Below are 14,860 nucleotides of genomic sequence, written 5' to 3' on the forward strand. Positions count from 1 at the left end.
AAATTGATTCTTTTTATCTGGACGTAAATATATACTGTTTATAAGGTTGGGGAAACCTGCAATCAGCTGAGACTGAAGAAATTACTTGGAAGAGTGACGAAACATTTCTCCCACTGAAAACGCAAGATCAAGATGAACAGAATCAATTCTTTGTGATTTTAACAGGCAATTATCTGTATTAGCAATTTACTCAGACAGTGTTTACTCCTTATCTTAAAACTACTGTTTTTTCAGCCTCCAGGTGTACTGACGTATAATACAAAAACTCTACTATTAGACCCTGCTAGGAAAGGAAGAGGTAACTTTACTGTTTAAATAGTTGCAATGTGCGAAATATATATAACTTATATTTAACAAAATATATTTATTCATTATTTATTTGTTTATTTTATATACAATCATTTCAGAATCCACTAACTTCTTATCTGTCTCTTCGATTAGATGGCAAACAAGTGGAAATCATCAAGAGTGCCATTCCTGAAACAGATATGGTTCCAGATACAGCTGCAAGAACACAAATCTTTCTAAGTGGTAAGACCAAGAACCTTATTTTCCCAAAGCTAACACTTCTTCCATAAAGTATACACAAGAAAATCATATGCCAAAAGATTTTGAATAAACAGTGCTAGCTACCCGACAATGACCATTACATCTATGCCACAGCGTGCGCCTATCTGAGTTCGCACTGAAAATATTGAAACAGTTAAAGATTGGTTTATTAAAAAACACATGCAAGTCCATTGCAAACTAATATTACTCATAATTCAAAAAGTTGTTGTGACTGTAAAAAAAACCAAAAAACCTGAAAGCAGATTTGGAATCATCCTCAAAAACTGGTTTAGAAAAGTGTGTTGTGGTTTCTGATGATTACAAAAAGATTTTTTTTTGTTGACCTTTGTAATCAATAGATTAGCCCCATTTCTATGGAAGAAATATAGTATCATCAGAATTCAAGTATTTTTAGACATTGAATTTATGACACTGAATTTTTATCCTCCAAATGTCCCTGCAAAAATATTCACCTGCAAAAATTCACCTGCAAAAAATTCACCTGCAAAAATTCACCTGAAAAAAATTCACCTGCAAAAAATTCACCTGAAAAAAATTCACCTGCAAAAAATTCACCTGCAAAAATTCAACTGCAAAAGTGATGAACTTTAATGACCCAAGCCAGAGCAATCAGCACCAGATCGAGTCGAGTGGCTCTCGGCCAATTAAATTACGCTGTTTGATCACATGACACCGTTAGCCAGCAGTTTGTCTCCTAAAAGAGAGCTGTTTAAAGGTGAGTGATTAAGTTTTTCTCCTAAATAGAGATCATTACAGAACGCCTAGTCCTACTTAAAATCCCATTTATTTTTATTTTATCATCTACTCGAACTAAGGAAAACGTTTGACTAACTCAAAGACAATTTCCACGCCTCCCCTGCCTGACTGCAAAGGCAGTTTTGAATTTAGGAGCAGCAAGATGGAAGCGGCAAACCCTGGCGATTCTCCGGTAAGTATATTGTTTTTTATCTTCAAGTTTGTCTTTTGAAACCTTAATTTTATTTAAATCCGTTGCTCACGTATAAAGTACACAGACGGGGTCTTTGCTCAACTCGTCTGAGGCGTGTCTCACTAAGCGCTACATGCTAGCATCCTGCTAACCGAGCTACCCTTTACATGCTGTGCTTTAGAAAATAGGATACTCGTTAAAAAAATACTCCGCAGATATTGATAGATAGACGAACACTGCAAATATAATGTTGTAAACGAAAACGGCCTTTGGTGAAGTGGTAAAATACACCATGAATAAAGCCATAGAGTGAATGGCTGCCATGGTTGCAGAACAGCCTGATTTAATGACAAGAATGGGGAAGAGTGAGGCGAAGTGAACCAAAGCCACAAAACACGGTCAGACAAGGCGGCAAAAGGGCAGTGATCTGTCCGTCAGTATGAAGTTGGTGTGTGCTTTGGTGAACAAAAACTCCAGACTGGTAGCAGGAAGGTGGGAGACTCGTGTTTCACTGGAATAGTGGTGAATTAAGACATCCTTTGTTGGGGACATTTAGGTGTAAATGCATCCATACAGGCAAGACAGAGGCAGACCAGACAGTGAAGAAAACAAGGCAAACATTAGAAATATTAAAACGGAAATATAGGATTAATATAACATACAATTGGGGAAAATGTAAGGAACACAATGTAAATGATATTGTAAAGTCATTAAAACAGCATACTCTGATTAAAAGAAACAGATAATTGGGTAGGATGATGATGATGATAATAATAATAATGTTAAAGAACATGTACAAGATGGGTATGTATACTTGTAGCCAGAACTTAACTACAAAGTTGTAGCATGCCAGACCATCTTGATTGAATGTAACTTCGCTCCACACAAGTTTTATGGTAGACATATCCATATTGGTATCTAATAAATGATTAATTCTTAGATTTTATCAAACATTAATTTATAAATTGTTTCTGTCTTTATGTGTTTGTTTCAGATTATGCAAGATGTAATTATTCAGTCAGCAAGACACTTGCTGCAGTTACTGACATCATCCAACTGAACTGCTGCTGTGATGAATCAGAATACAAGGTTTACTTTAGCAAGACCTATGAGTTAATGCTACATTTAACTAAATTGTTATATATTTTGTGTCCAATATTGTCTCCATATGATTTTGTTTTTTGCAACATCTTGCAGAGAACAGAGTCAAGGTACCAGCTTGGTCAACCCTAAAAGACCATCTGTTCATCAAGAAATGACCAGGTGAAAAAGTCATAAACTAAACACTCTGCATGAATTTAGGATGCAACTTTATATCTTACCTGCTCTACACTCAGGGCTTGAATTACAACAACAGTCAATCACATAAAAAAAAAAAAATACTTTTGGTAGTTCTGTGTCTCTCTCTCTCCTCCAAACCCAGATGGCTGCTGGTACTGAACCAGGTTCTGGTTCTGCTGGAGGTTTCTTCTTGTTAAAGGGGAGTTTTTCCTCTGCACTGTCACTTCATGCTGCTCAGTGTGAGGGATTGTTGAGGTTGAGTCCATATGTCCTGCGAACAACTGCTGGGCAATGACACCATGCAATCTTCTGGGATTCCTTGGATAGAAAACCTGTGAGCTGCACTTGTCCTTGGTCTTCACAGCTCACCTTTTTACTGTTTATTGAATCAAAATTCTCCAGTGACATGGATTCTACATTGTAACTGATGTGATGTTCTATAAAGTGGTTTTAATAAAAAAAAAGGCAAAAATTAGTTTGTTTCTTTATTCAATTTTTGAACAGTGATACTCATTCAGTAAATGCAAATTATTTACATGGCAGTGCACTACAGGCATAAATCTAGACCCCTAGATAAAACATGATGGCATTATAGCAGTGACAACTCCTCCACAGTAGCAGGTGGGATTTTTCTTTTTTGAGGACGGCTCCTTTTACCTGTCACTACAGATGGTCTGTTTGTTCTGATCAAGAGCCTTTTTTTGGGCAGCTGAAGAGAAGTCTATCTTATGGCCAACCTCTGGCTGTATCTTGGTCATATTACCCAGCAAAACCCAGTATGCAGGTTCATCTGTAACAGTCCTTGTGCCACAGATCACTGTTGCTTCTAAATGGTAAATGGCCTGTATTTATATAGCGCTTTACTAGTCCCTAAGGACCCCAAAGCGCTTTACATATCCAGTCACCCACCCATTCACACACACATTCGCACACTGGTGATGGCAAGCTACATTGTAACCACAGCCACCCTGGGGCGCACTGACAGAGGCGAGGCTGCCGGACACTGGCGCCACCGGGCCCTCTGACCACCACCAGTAGGCAACAGGTGAAGTGTCTTGCCCAAGGACACAACGACCGAGACTGTCTAAGCCGGGGCTCGAACCGGCAACCTTCCAATTACAAGGCGAACTCCTAACTCTTGAGCCACGATCGCCCCCCTACATTAAACAGAAGAGCAGTGACGTGGGTGCAGGTCTCCGTGACTCCGGCCTTACAGCTGCAGTGGGCGGCTTCAACCTTCCCTGTGATGCTCACAGTGACCCATGGCTGCCATGCTGGTTCATTCAGTCTTTGAGAGTGCAGGACCTGAAACACACACAAAGTTCTTGTCTTTAAATGAACTATGAGCCAAGGCTGACATAAATGTTTTATCTACTTAATCATTAATGTAACAGTGTTTAGAAAGTTAGCACATACATGTAATTTTTCATTTCTTTATGTGTCCATCTATAGAACGCTGCATGTTATAGTGTAAATCTGCCTGTTCTCTGTCAGAAACCTGCCTGCAGAAAATGAACCTAAAGGATGTAATGCAAGGATGTCATCACTTTCAAGATGGAGAAAGCATAAAGTGACAATTATGAATCACTTAATATGATAAGGAGATTCTGCAGGTCATTAATCAATGTATAAAATTAAATAAAATTATTTTTAGTGACACAAGATACAAATATGGAAGGAAGATGTATAATCGCTCAGTTTGGGGAAATTGTGGGTAGCCTGCAAGGGCCTCAACTTCTCCATACCCACAATGTGCAACAAATGGGCACAGCTATCTTCAACAGTGGAACATCGGCCAGTTACTTCCAACTTTAACGCAGCTTGTAGTCTTGGAGAGCAGCACACCACAACTTCTGCTAACAGTGGAAACAGATTAAGAAATCCATGCAAACAGATTCATAAACCGAAAGAATATTATTTTACAGGATTAATGATCATATCAGCCGCTGGCTGATCACAAACCCTGAGGGTGTATACGAGAAGCAGAAGAAGCAGAGGGAATATCCAGTTTAAGTTTAGATAGTATTTGTAAAGATATTGACCATATCCTTTTCTGAAAGTGTGGATATAATGGATGGGGTAAGGTACTGACTAGGGCTGGGCCATATTATACCGTTCACGGTAATACCGGTATAATGTTAGGCAACGATAGGAAAATGAAATATCGCGATAGAATGGGAGTAAAACGCGCATGCGCAGTGCCTTTGTTTTCATACGCACATGGCCGATTGTTGAGTGAAACAGATGAACCAGAATTGGTTTGTAAAAATGGTGCAACTTCCGTGATGTGGAACTGGTTTGGTGTTTGTCCATCAGATACACAACAAAGCACATTTTTTTGCACAACATGCAAGCAGCCGTTGTTATTGTCATATTTGTCGGACTAAGATGCTCTTAAATCTGGGAGTAATCTGGGTCCTAAACTCCGTATACTTCAGGTCAAACAACACTGCAGCATCACTTAGAGTTAAAAACTGTCTAAATTCTTTCATCTTTAATAAAACGATCAGCATTGCTGCTTTACCAGGTGTAACTATAAAGTTTAACTTCCAGGCATCCATGAAAACAAAAGTTATTACATTTAACGGAGTTAGAAGTTAGCAGGAAGCTAGCGGAAGTTAGCTCGCTAGTTACCTAAGCATGATATTGCATGTTCTGACTGAGAGATTTCTGAAAAAAATCAAACGTACAGCTCTGCTATCACTTCCAACATAAATGAAGACAGGAAACTAAACAGCAGCGATGTTTGCAGGGTTACTGAAGTTGGGCTAGCTGGTATATAATGATGTGCTACGTGCTCGCTAGCGACACAGCTATGTTAGCATAACATAAACAGTGAAGCTGAAGGACGAACACTAACACTTTTCCACTTATAAAAGTTAATGTGAAGGTTCTTCATGGTTAGAGACAAATGCAATCGCATGGCAGGATGCTGTAAACGGACCAAACTTCAGTCAGGAGAACAACTGAGATAATCCATCCACAATACGAGGTTAGTCATTAATATACTGCAGCAACATGGGAATAGAGCAGCTGCCAGAGAATTCAACATTAATGAATCAATGGTACAGAAGTGGAGGAAGCAAGAAGAATGAGTTTAATAAAGTTTGATTTATCTGACTGCTTTGTTTCGCTTAATGTGCCTTATAATCCCGTGCACCTTATGGTCCGAAAAATACGTACTGCACACTGCAGTTTAATGTTGCAAAGCACCTCTTTTTAACTTCAGTGGATATTATACATGGTTATGCTCAGGATATGTCAGCCCATTTCTACTGGAAATGCCTTTTGGTTAAACTTTCAGCAAGGAATTTGCATTTGCACTGTTACATTTTTATAAAGCTTTAATGTACATAAAAACCAGCTTCTTGTTTAAGTGAAAATAAATGGAAGGTTGTCTTTTTGCGCTAGTAATGTTGTGGAGTTGTATTTTGTCTCGCATCAATTATATCGTCGGTTATATCGTTACCGCAAATTTTCAAATATATATCGTGATAAATATTTTTGGCCATATCGCCCTGCTCTAGTACTGACATGCTACAACTTTATAGTTGTTAAGTTCTGGCTACAAGTATACATACCCATCTTGTACATTTTTTTTATTTTTTTATTATTATTATTATCATTATCATCATCATCCTACCCAATTATCTGTTTCTTTTAATCAGAGTATGCTGTTTTAATGACTTTACAATATCATTTACATTGTGTTCCTTACATTTTCCCCAATTGTATGTTATATTAATCCTATATTTCCGTTTTAATATTTCTAATGTTTGCCTTGTTTTCTTCACTGTCTGGTCTGCCTCTGTCTTGCCTGTATGGATGCATTTACACCTAAATGTCCCCAACAAAGGATGTTTTAATTCACCACTATTCCAGTGAAACACGAGTCTCCCACCTTCCTGCTACCAGTCTGGAGTTTTTGTTCACCAAAGCACACACCAACTTCATACTGACGGACAGATCACTGCCCTTTTGCCGCCTTGTCTGACCGTGTTTTGTGGCTTTGGTTCACTTCGCCTCACTCTTCCCCATTCTTGTCATTAAATCAGGCTGTTCTGCAACCATGGCAGCCATTCACTCTATGGCTTTATTCATGGTGTATTTTACCACTTCACCAAAGGCCGTTTTCGTTTACAACATTATATTTGCAGTGTTCGTCTATCTATCAATATCTGCGGAGTATTTTTTAACGAGTATCCTATTTTCTAAAGCACAGCATGTAAAGGGTAGCTCGGTTAGCAGGATGCTAGCATGTAGCGCTTAGTGAGACACGCCTCAGACGAGTTGAGCAAAGACCCCGTCTGTGTACTTTATACGTGAGCAACGGATTTAAATAAAATTAAGGTTTCAAAAGACAAACTTGAAGATAAAAAACAATATACTTACCGGAGAATCGCCAGGGTTTGCCGCTTCCATCTTGCTGCTCCTAAATTCAAAACTGCCTTTGCAGTCAGGCAGGGGAGGCGTGGAAATTGTCTTTGAGTTAGTCAAACGTTTTCCTTAGTTCGAGTAGATGATAAAATAAAAATAAATGGGATTTTAAGTAGGACTAGGCGTTCTGTAATGATCTCTATTTAGGAGAAAAACTTAATCACTCACCTTTAAACAGCTCTCTTTTAGGAGACAAACTGCTGGCTAACGGTGTCATGTGATCAAACAGCGTAATTTAATTGGCCGAGAGCCACTCGACTCGATCTGGTGCTGATTGCTCTGGCTTGGGTCATTAAAGTTCATCACTTTTGCAGTTGAATTTTTGCAGGTGAATTTTTTGCAGGTGAATTTTTTTCAGGTGAATTTTTTGCAGGTGAATTTTTGCAGGTGAATTTTTGGCAGGTGAATTTTTTTCAGGTGAATTTTTTGCAGGTGAATTTTTGCAGGTGAATATTTTTGCAGGGAAATTTGGAGGATAAAAATTCAGTGTCATAAATTCAATGTCTAAAAATACTTGAATTCTGATGATACTATATTTCTTCCATACATTTCCAACTCAGTAACTGTGGGTTTTCTTATGTCTATACAGGAAGAGAGCAAATGAGCACACTATTGGAGAACGCCATTAGTGGTAAATCTATGGGAACTCTAATCAAACAGCCCGGTGGCTGCGGAGAACAGAACATGGCTCGCATGACCTTGCCTGTTATTGCAACCATGTATTTGGACAAAACAAATCAGTGGGAGTTTGTGGGCTTTGAAAAGCGTAACGAAGCTCTTCAACACATAACAACAGGTAGCTTAACACACAGAGGCATGCAGACAAGCTCTCCAAAATGGTATCAAATCAGCAAATTTCAGTCAAGTGTTGACTGGTAATTAATGAAATGTTTTGCCTTTGGTTTTGTCCAGGTTATACAACTGAACTTACTTATCGAAAGCAAGATGGCTCTTTTGCAGTCTTCCCCAACGAAGATGGCAGCACCTGGTGAGTCAGCAAAACTCCAAAATGATTGTTAGATAATGGATGTATTGTTTTAGGGAAAAATAAATAATCCAGAGGTGCTCATGTTCTCTCTTCTGTAAGGTTGACTGCCTACGTTGCCAAGGTTTTTGCAATGGCTTATTACCTGATCAGAGTGGATAAAGATGTGATCTGTGATGCCATCAAGTTTCTCATCCTGAACACGCAGCAACCTGATGGCATGTTTAAAGAAGTTGGATATGTGTACAGTCAATCGATGCGTGTGAGTTTCCTAATTTTAATAAAAATAATTTATTAAATTAGGTTGTATACAAAAATGAAATGTTTACCTTTGTATATGTGTATGTGTAGAGCGATCTGTTAGGAACAGATTCAGATGCCTCCATGACAGCCTTCTGCCTGATTGCTATGCAGGAGTCTCGAGAAATTTGCAGGTCCTCTGTTAATGTGAGTATATACCTACATGCACTGTACATCCACTAGATAAAAAGAAATACATAGTGTAGATAAAAAATTTGACTGTTCTATATAATTTACAAATAAATTGGAGAACAGCAGCCCACTGGCATTAGGAAAGTTACATCAAAGACCATATACTATATCTGGATGTTATATTTGCATCTATGTCTCATTGATTTATCTTATCTTCTGCATTTATCTTATATATTTCATTTGGTGTCTGTGCTTCATGTGCAGAGTTTACAAAACAGTATTAATAAAGCAGTGGCCTACCTGGAGAAGCGTCTACCCAGCCTCATTAACCCTTATTCTGTTGCAATGACATCATATGCCCTGGCTAATGAAAACAAACTGAACAAGGAGATCCTCTTCAAGTTCATCAGTTCAGGTGGTTTCACACAGTTGTCCTAAACATAAGATTAAATTAGTGTATTTATGTTTTAGTGATCCAGATATGTTTGAGGACGACTTTCATCCCAAACAAGGTATACCACTTTGATCAAAAAGTTCCAAATTCCGCAGATAAAAATCAAAAACCTTGATTTTAATTAAAAAAAATATCCTTACCAAAGATATTTAGAAGTACACGGGTACTTCTGCACTGCCCTGAACATGGCTCTATTTTAACAGATAGTGACCATATTCACAGTATAAAAACCTGTGAATGTGGGCAAAAAATGCTAATTATGACTGAGCTCATCTGAGGTGTCAACTATGAGATCATCCCTCAGATGAGGGATGAGTATGACTCTTGAATAAGTTTGAGATAGAGCTGATATTTACTCTCTGTTTAAGTTTGAGGTCTGTGTAAAAATTGCAAGTGCAAGCAATCTTTGGTTTACAAAGATTATCAATTTTTATTTTATTTATTCTTATTATATATATATATATATATATGGCATTATGTAGCGACAGAACAGTTGATTCATACTCATATCAAAGGGAATTCTCAGCTCTCACTTGCCTATTTGTTAAATGAAAATGCCTCGTGGTCAATTCCATCTACTAGTTAAAATCAAACAACTGAAAACAGACGCTCTTGGGAGACAGAAAAATAGATACAGCAGATACAGCTCTCAAAAATGAGAGAAATGTGGAATCCTTCTACTTAGTGCCTTTGTGTGCTTAAAGATTTTGTTAACACAACAACAACTAACAATAATAATAGTAATAATAAAACGAAATATATGTATTTGTAAAACTTTTTTGTAATTGTATGTATGGATCCTCCACAGACAGAACCCACTGGAACGTACGTGGTGAACGTTATTACACACTGGAGGCCACAGCTTATGCTCTGCTCGCACTTATCAAGGCTGAGGTGAGCAAATCCCACTTACACTGAAAATACAACAGAGGTGTAATTCAACTCAAACCCCTCAAAACAAACTGGGAAAATTACATAAACAAGTAAAGTTGATAAAAGCCAATACTAATTTTAGCTAACATGTAACACTTTTCAGTCTTGAAAGGCTTAAATGACTTTGTGATTTATTTGTTTTTTTACGTTGTCTTAAACAATAGTTGGCTTAGTTTTTCTGAAGGTCTATCAAAATTGTTTTTTTTAAATTTAGTTTAGCTTTTTTATTCACCTAGGTTAATAATCAGCATGTAATAGACTCATAGTAACAATGCTACATGCGTTAGCTAAAAATAAATAAATAAATAATAAAATGATAAAAAATAAATAAATAAAGATAAAATTGGCTGTTACTGTTGGCTACAAAAGTGGGGCCCATCTGATGCAAACTGAAATTTCTTCAATATTTGGGATTTCTTCATTGATTGAGTTTTTATTGGGGGGGGGGGGGGTTAAATTTTCTGACTAACAATGGCACAAGATGAAAAGTCAGCAGAGAGACTAAATATAGTCCTTTTATCAGGGACTAGAATTTGTTGTTCCGGAGCCGCATGAGTGAGGGATGATTGTTTGGGTTAGTGCGGACAACTGCACCAATTTCACAGTTGTTCTTAATGTCCATCACTGGTCACCAGGTCTATCTATTTATGTGCTATCGATTTATTTATGTTCCCAGAAAATTGAAGCCTCTTCTATCATAGTGTGTTGATGACATCAGCCTCATGTATATGTGGTTTTAGTCCCAATGCCTTCAGTTCTCCTTGCATTCTGCATGTACAACTGCTCTTCTATTATTAAACATGGCCATGAATTCTACTGTTTGTTTATTTAATGATTCAGACAAACATTTTTTCCATGACTGCGGGATATGTCTTCTGACTTAGTTGCTTATGTTCCTTTATTAAAGGCCTATGAGGAAGCCACACCTATTGTGAGATGGCTTGGCAAGTACCAACAGGGAGATGGAGGTTATGGGTCAACTCAGGTAAAACAAAAGTCCCTCTGACAGTTTATTATGTGTCTGTGTAGCAAAACCTTACCGATTTTTTTTTTTTTTTTTGTCAGTATAGAAAGACTCAGTCTAATGCGTATATTCTTCTTCAGGCTACCATAATGGTGTACCAGGCAAGTTCAGAGTACTGGATCAATGCTAAAGAACCAGAGTATAATGTGGATGTAGACATCCTGCTACCCGGCAGAACAATGACTGACAAGTACAGCTTCAGCAAGGCAAATCGTTTTACCACAAGAACATCAAAGGTGAGCCGAGCATCTTGTTCAAACAAGTAAGTGTGGTGGTGAGTTTGGGATTTGGGAATGGGGAAGAGAAAACTTCAGCTCTCGTTTCACCAAAAGAATTATTGGAGAAAAATGAAATTGAGGTTAAATGGGACATGAAGCAAAAACTAGTCCTGAACTTGCATGAGCCAGTTAGAGGTAACAACAATTTGGCAGCGAGTGAAGGTACAAGCCCTGCATGTTGATACTGGAACCAGGGTTGAGAGCTGAAGCCCAGAAAAATCCAAAGTGCCACTGGAAGGTGGGTCCAGTAAGAACACTTGACTCATATTTCCAGCTTAGAAAACAGAGAAAGAAGGAAAATCCAGACTGCACAGATCATGACAGTACAGCCTACAAAGACAATGTTACTAATCTTAGCCAGTTTACTGCAGTAACTTCAGTTAGTTTAATATCTGTTAGTTGGAGCTGAGCTTAGTGTCCCTATCACTCATGTTGAGCCGTTTTTGCATCAATGAAACCAAATGTATAGCTAAACTTCAGGCTTATCTTTAATTCATAATCATTTACTTATACATTTATTTATTTACTTTTACAGACCTATCAACCTGAGTGTTTAGCTGTAAGTTTTAGATGTTATTGGTGTTTTTCCACAACCCATCCCACTCTGTATCCCACACACTGAAGTCCCTCTGCCAGTGGAAAGCCAAAGTTTTTAGTGGGCAGTTAGCTTTTAGTGTGCAATGTTTATCAAATCAACCTGCTAGGAGGATCGTTGGGAACAAGAATTTTCATAAATAAAATAAAATACAAATAAAATACAAACATTTATAAAATTGTGATTTTCATTGAAAAATTAATTTAAAAAAGATTAAAAAGAAGAAAGGATAACGTGGCATAACATGATTATGTTTATATATATATTAGGGGTGCAACGATACACAAAATTCACGGTTCGGTTCGATACTTTGGTGTCACGGTTCGATATTTTTTCGATATAAAAAAATGTTCATGCATTTTTAATTTGTCATTTATTAAAATTATAAATATATATTTTAACTCAAAAGTACAGTTTTTAAATTTAACCCTAACCCTTGTGCGTGTTTTTTATTGTGACAGCGAATGCGCACCTGCGGACCACTTATGTGCAGCCCTGGTTATTTAGCTCATCATATCGCAGCCACAGAAATTCTTTTGTCCATGAAACCATAAAGCTGCACTTTCTTTTTGCCTTATAGTCTGATTTGTCATAACTTCTCCGTTTTGTGGTAAGCTTTTCTTTGGCTGTCACTTCTTCACCCTGACCTGTCTTATTTGGCTCAGCAGAACTGAAATGCTTTTACACGCTCACTCACATAAGCTCAGCGATTCTCTGCGCGATCAACCTCTCACATGTGTAAGCTGCGGGAGATTTCACTTGTCATGTTTGCATAGTAAGCTAACGATTAATAAGACGATGTCAGAGGAATTGGTGCACAAATTATCATCACTCACAGATCAGTGCTGTCGCTCTCTATACACAGTTCGCACGATTGCAAAGTGAAAGCAAAAAAACAAGCGCAAATTCAAACGCGACTTCAATATGTCACATATTGACAGTGGCTCACCGATGCCAATGACATAATTACCCAGCTACATTTCTGAAAGAATGCAAAAGCATTGACATATATTTTTCCTACAATAGCCCGACGGGCAGGGAAGAGAAAGATTTTGGTAGCCCGACTGAAAAAAATCGCTAGCTCCAGGACGTCGGGCTAGCGATATTGCGAGCCCTGTATCTGATTGAGGAATCACTCATCTTTGGAAAAGAGAGTTTATTACAGAGAAATGGCTCTTTCCAAAATAAAAGCTATACTATCCGCTTCTTCTGGGCTATATTCTCAGCAGCATAAGGAGAATCATGTGCTAACAGCTGTCTAAATGACTCGGCTAAAGTTAGTAGCATGCTTGCTTTTTTTTGTCTGCTTCCACTTGTCTTTGCACTAGGATGATGTCGGCGTAAATGTGCAGTCATATTCGTTGTGTTCCCACTAGTGCTTTCAGGTTAATCTCGTTGAAATGACCTTAACGCCACAACACGGCAAATCTCCGTTAACGAGCTACCGCCGATCGCTCCGTGCATGGGGCTAGACGGCCAACACGTTAACGAGCTAACTGCGCTAACACACTAGTTCACACCAATGTAATTGAGCATTGCATGGCACATCCAACATACTGTTTTACTTTAGTCCATGACTCGCTTACCTTCAGGGTCATACGTCACATGAAAACCAAAATAATTCCAAACGCCAGATCTGAATGAGGTTCAATTTGCCTGTTGCAAGTAGAGCTTAACTTCTGTCTCGCTAGCTTGCCCTGCGCTCTTCCTTCTGACTATGCTGTCTGTGTTGAGCGCTCAGTGGATCTGCGACAGTGCAGCCTAGGCGGAGTAGTCGAACACAGATTCACTGAGCGCTCAACACAGACAGCATTGTCAGAAGGAAAATTGATAAAAGAAATTACAAATGTTGTATTGTTCGATACATATGCGTACCGAACCGAAAGCACTGTATCGAACAGTTCAATATCGATACGAATATCGTTGCACCCCTAATATATATATATATATATATATATATATATATATATGTGCTGCATATATATATATATATATATATATATATATATATATATATATATATATATATATATAAATTTTTTTCTCAATATTTCTAATCATTTTTTATATTTTGAATCTCAATAGTTCCCTGCTATAAACAAGGATATACAAGTGAATGCCACAGGAAATGGAGAAGCAGTTTTAAAGGTAAATATGGCACTCAGTCATGTAATTACATGTGCTGCATACATTTGTAACAGCTTTGTAGACGTTTAGCTTTAGTATTACGATTTACAATTTAAAAAGGGGTCCTTGTTAAAAGAAATGTTTAGTTTGTTTGTTTTTTAATAAATGCACATCTAAAGAAAGGTAAACTCATTTTTAGTTTAAAATTAAGAATTCAGGGTTGTTGGGTAGGTAAGGTTCATTAGTAAACATTAGCTCTTGCTCTTTATTGACTCTACTTATTACCAACTACAGTTTGCTAAAAATGTATCTTTGAATGAGAAAAATGCTGAACACTTGAAATATTATAAGATAAGATAAGATAACCTTTATTAGTCCCACACGTGGGAAATTTGTTTTGTCACAGCAGGAAGTGGACAGTGCAAAAGTTATGAAGCAAAAATTAGAATACAATAAGAATAAATACAGTACACAACTGTGCAGAATAGAATAAAATTAAATAAAATACTATATACCGTAGAATAAAATAGAATAAAACATACAATAGGATAAAAATAGAATACAAATGCTATATACAACTGAGTAAAAATACAACGATGCCAGAAAAGAGTATTGCACTTAGTGTTATTGCACATGTGTCGATGTGTGTGTTTGATCAGTTAAAGTCTTTGTTGTGAAGTCTGACAGCAGTGGGGAGGAAAGACCTGCGAAATCTCTCCATCCCACACTGTGGGTGCCGCAGCCACTGAAGGAGCTGCTCAGTGCTGTCAAAGTCTCCTGCATGGGGTGGGAGATGTTGTCCAACAGGAATGACAG

General features: G+C 37.7%; 2 long non-coding RNA genes and 1 pseudogene across 5 annotated transcripts in view; 2 read left to right on the forward strand and 1 right to left on the reverse strand.

The window, feature by feature from the left end:
* The window catches only part of LOC308394926 (complement C3-like), a 43,317-nt pseudogene that overhangs the window by 18,998 nt on the left and 9,459 nt on the right, over positions 1-14,860 (forward strand). The window contains exons 23-33 of the transcript XR_013974788.1: positions 235-298; positions 442-531; positions 7,806-8,012; positions 8,129-8,204; positions 8,304-8,463; positions 8,553-8,648; positions 8,898-9,048; positions 9,896-9,981; positions 10,928-11,005; positions 11,125-11,280; positions 14,003-14,065. The product of XR_013974788.1 is annotated as a complement C3-like (transcript). The remainder of the gene's footprint in view (positions 1-234; positions 299-441; positions 532-7,805; positions 8,013-8,128; positions 8,205-8,303; positions 8,464-8,552; positions 8,649-8,897; positions 9,049-9,895; positions 9,982-10,927; positions 11,006-11,124; positions 11,281-14,002; positions 14,066-14,860) is intronic.
* Positions 1,267-3,238, forward strand: LOC308394930. 3 transcript variants are annotated; one of them, XR_013971312.1, is made up of 4 exons: positions 1,267-1,285; positions 1,386-1,498; positions 2,493-2,587; positions 2,696-3,238. It is a non-coding gene; the product is annotated as an uncharacterized lncRNA (long non-coding RNA). The 3 variants fall into 3 exon arrangements; XR_013971313.1 differs by having other exon boundaries at positions 1,270-1,498; positions 2,696-2,761; positions 2,922-3,238; XR_013971314.1 differs by having other exon boundaries at positions 1,277-1,498.
* LOC308394933 lies at positions 3,252-5,542 on the reverse strand. Its single transcript, XR_013971317.1, has 2 exons — positions 4,196-5,542; positions 3,252-4,084 (listed from the first exon to the last, which is right to left on the reverse strand). It is a non-coding gene; the product is annotated as an uncharacterized lncRNA (long non-coding RNA).

The sequence above is a fragment of the Rhamphochromis sp. 'chilingali' genome, assembly GCF_963969265.1.
Source record: "Rhamphochromis sp. 'chilingali' genome assembly, chromosome: 4".
Taxonomy (NCBI): Eukaryota; Metazoa; Chordata; class Actinopteri; order Cichliformes; family Cichlidae; genus Rhamphochromis; species Rhamphochromis sp. 'chilingali'.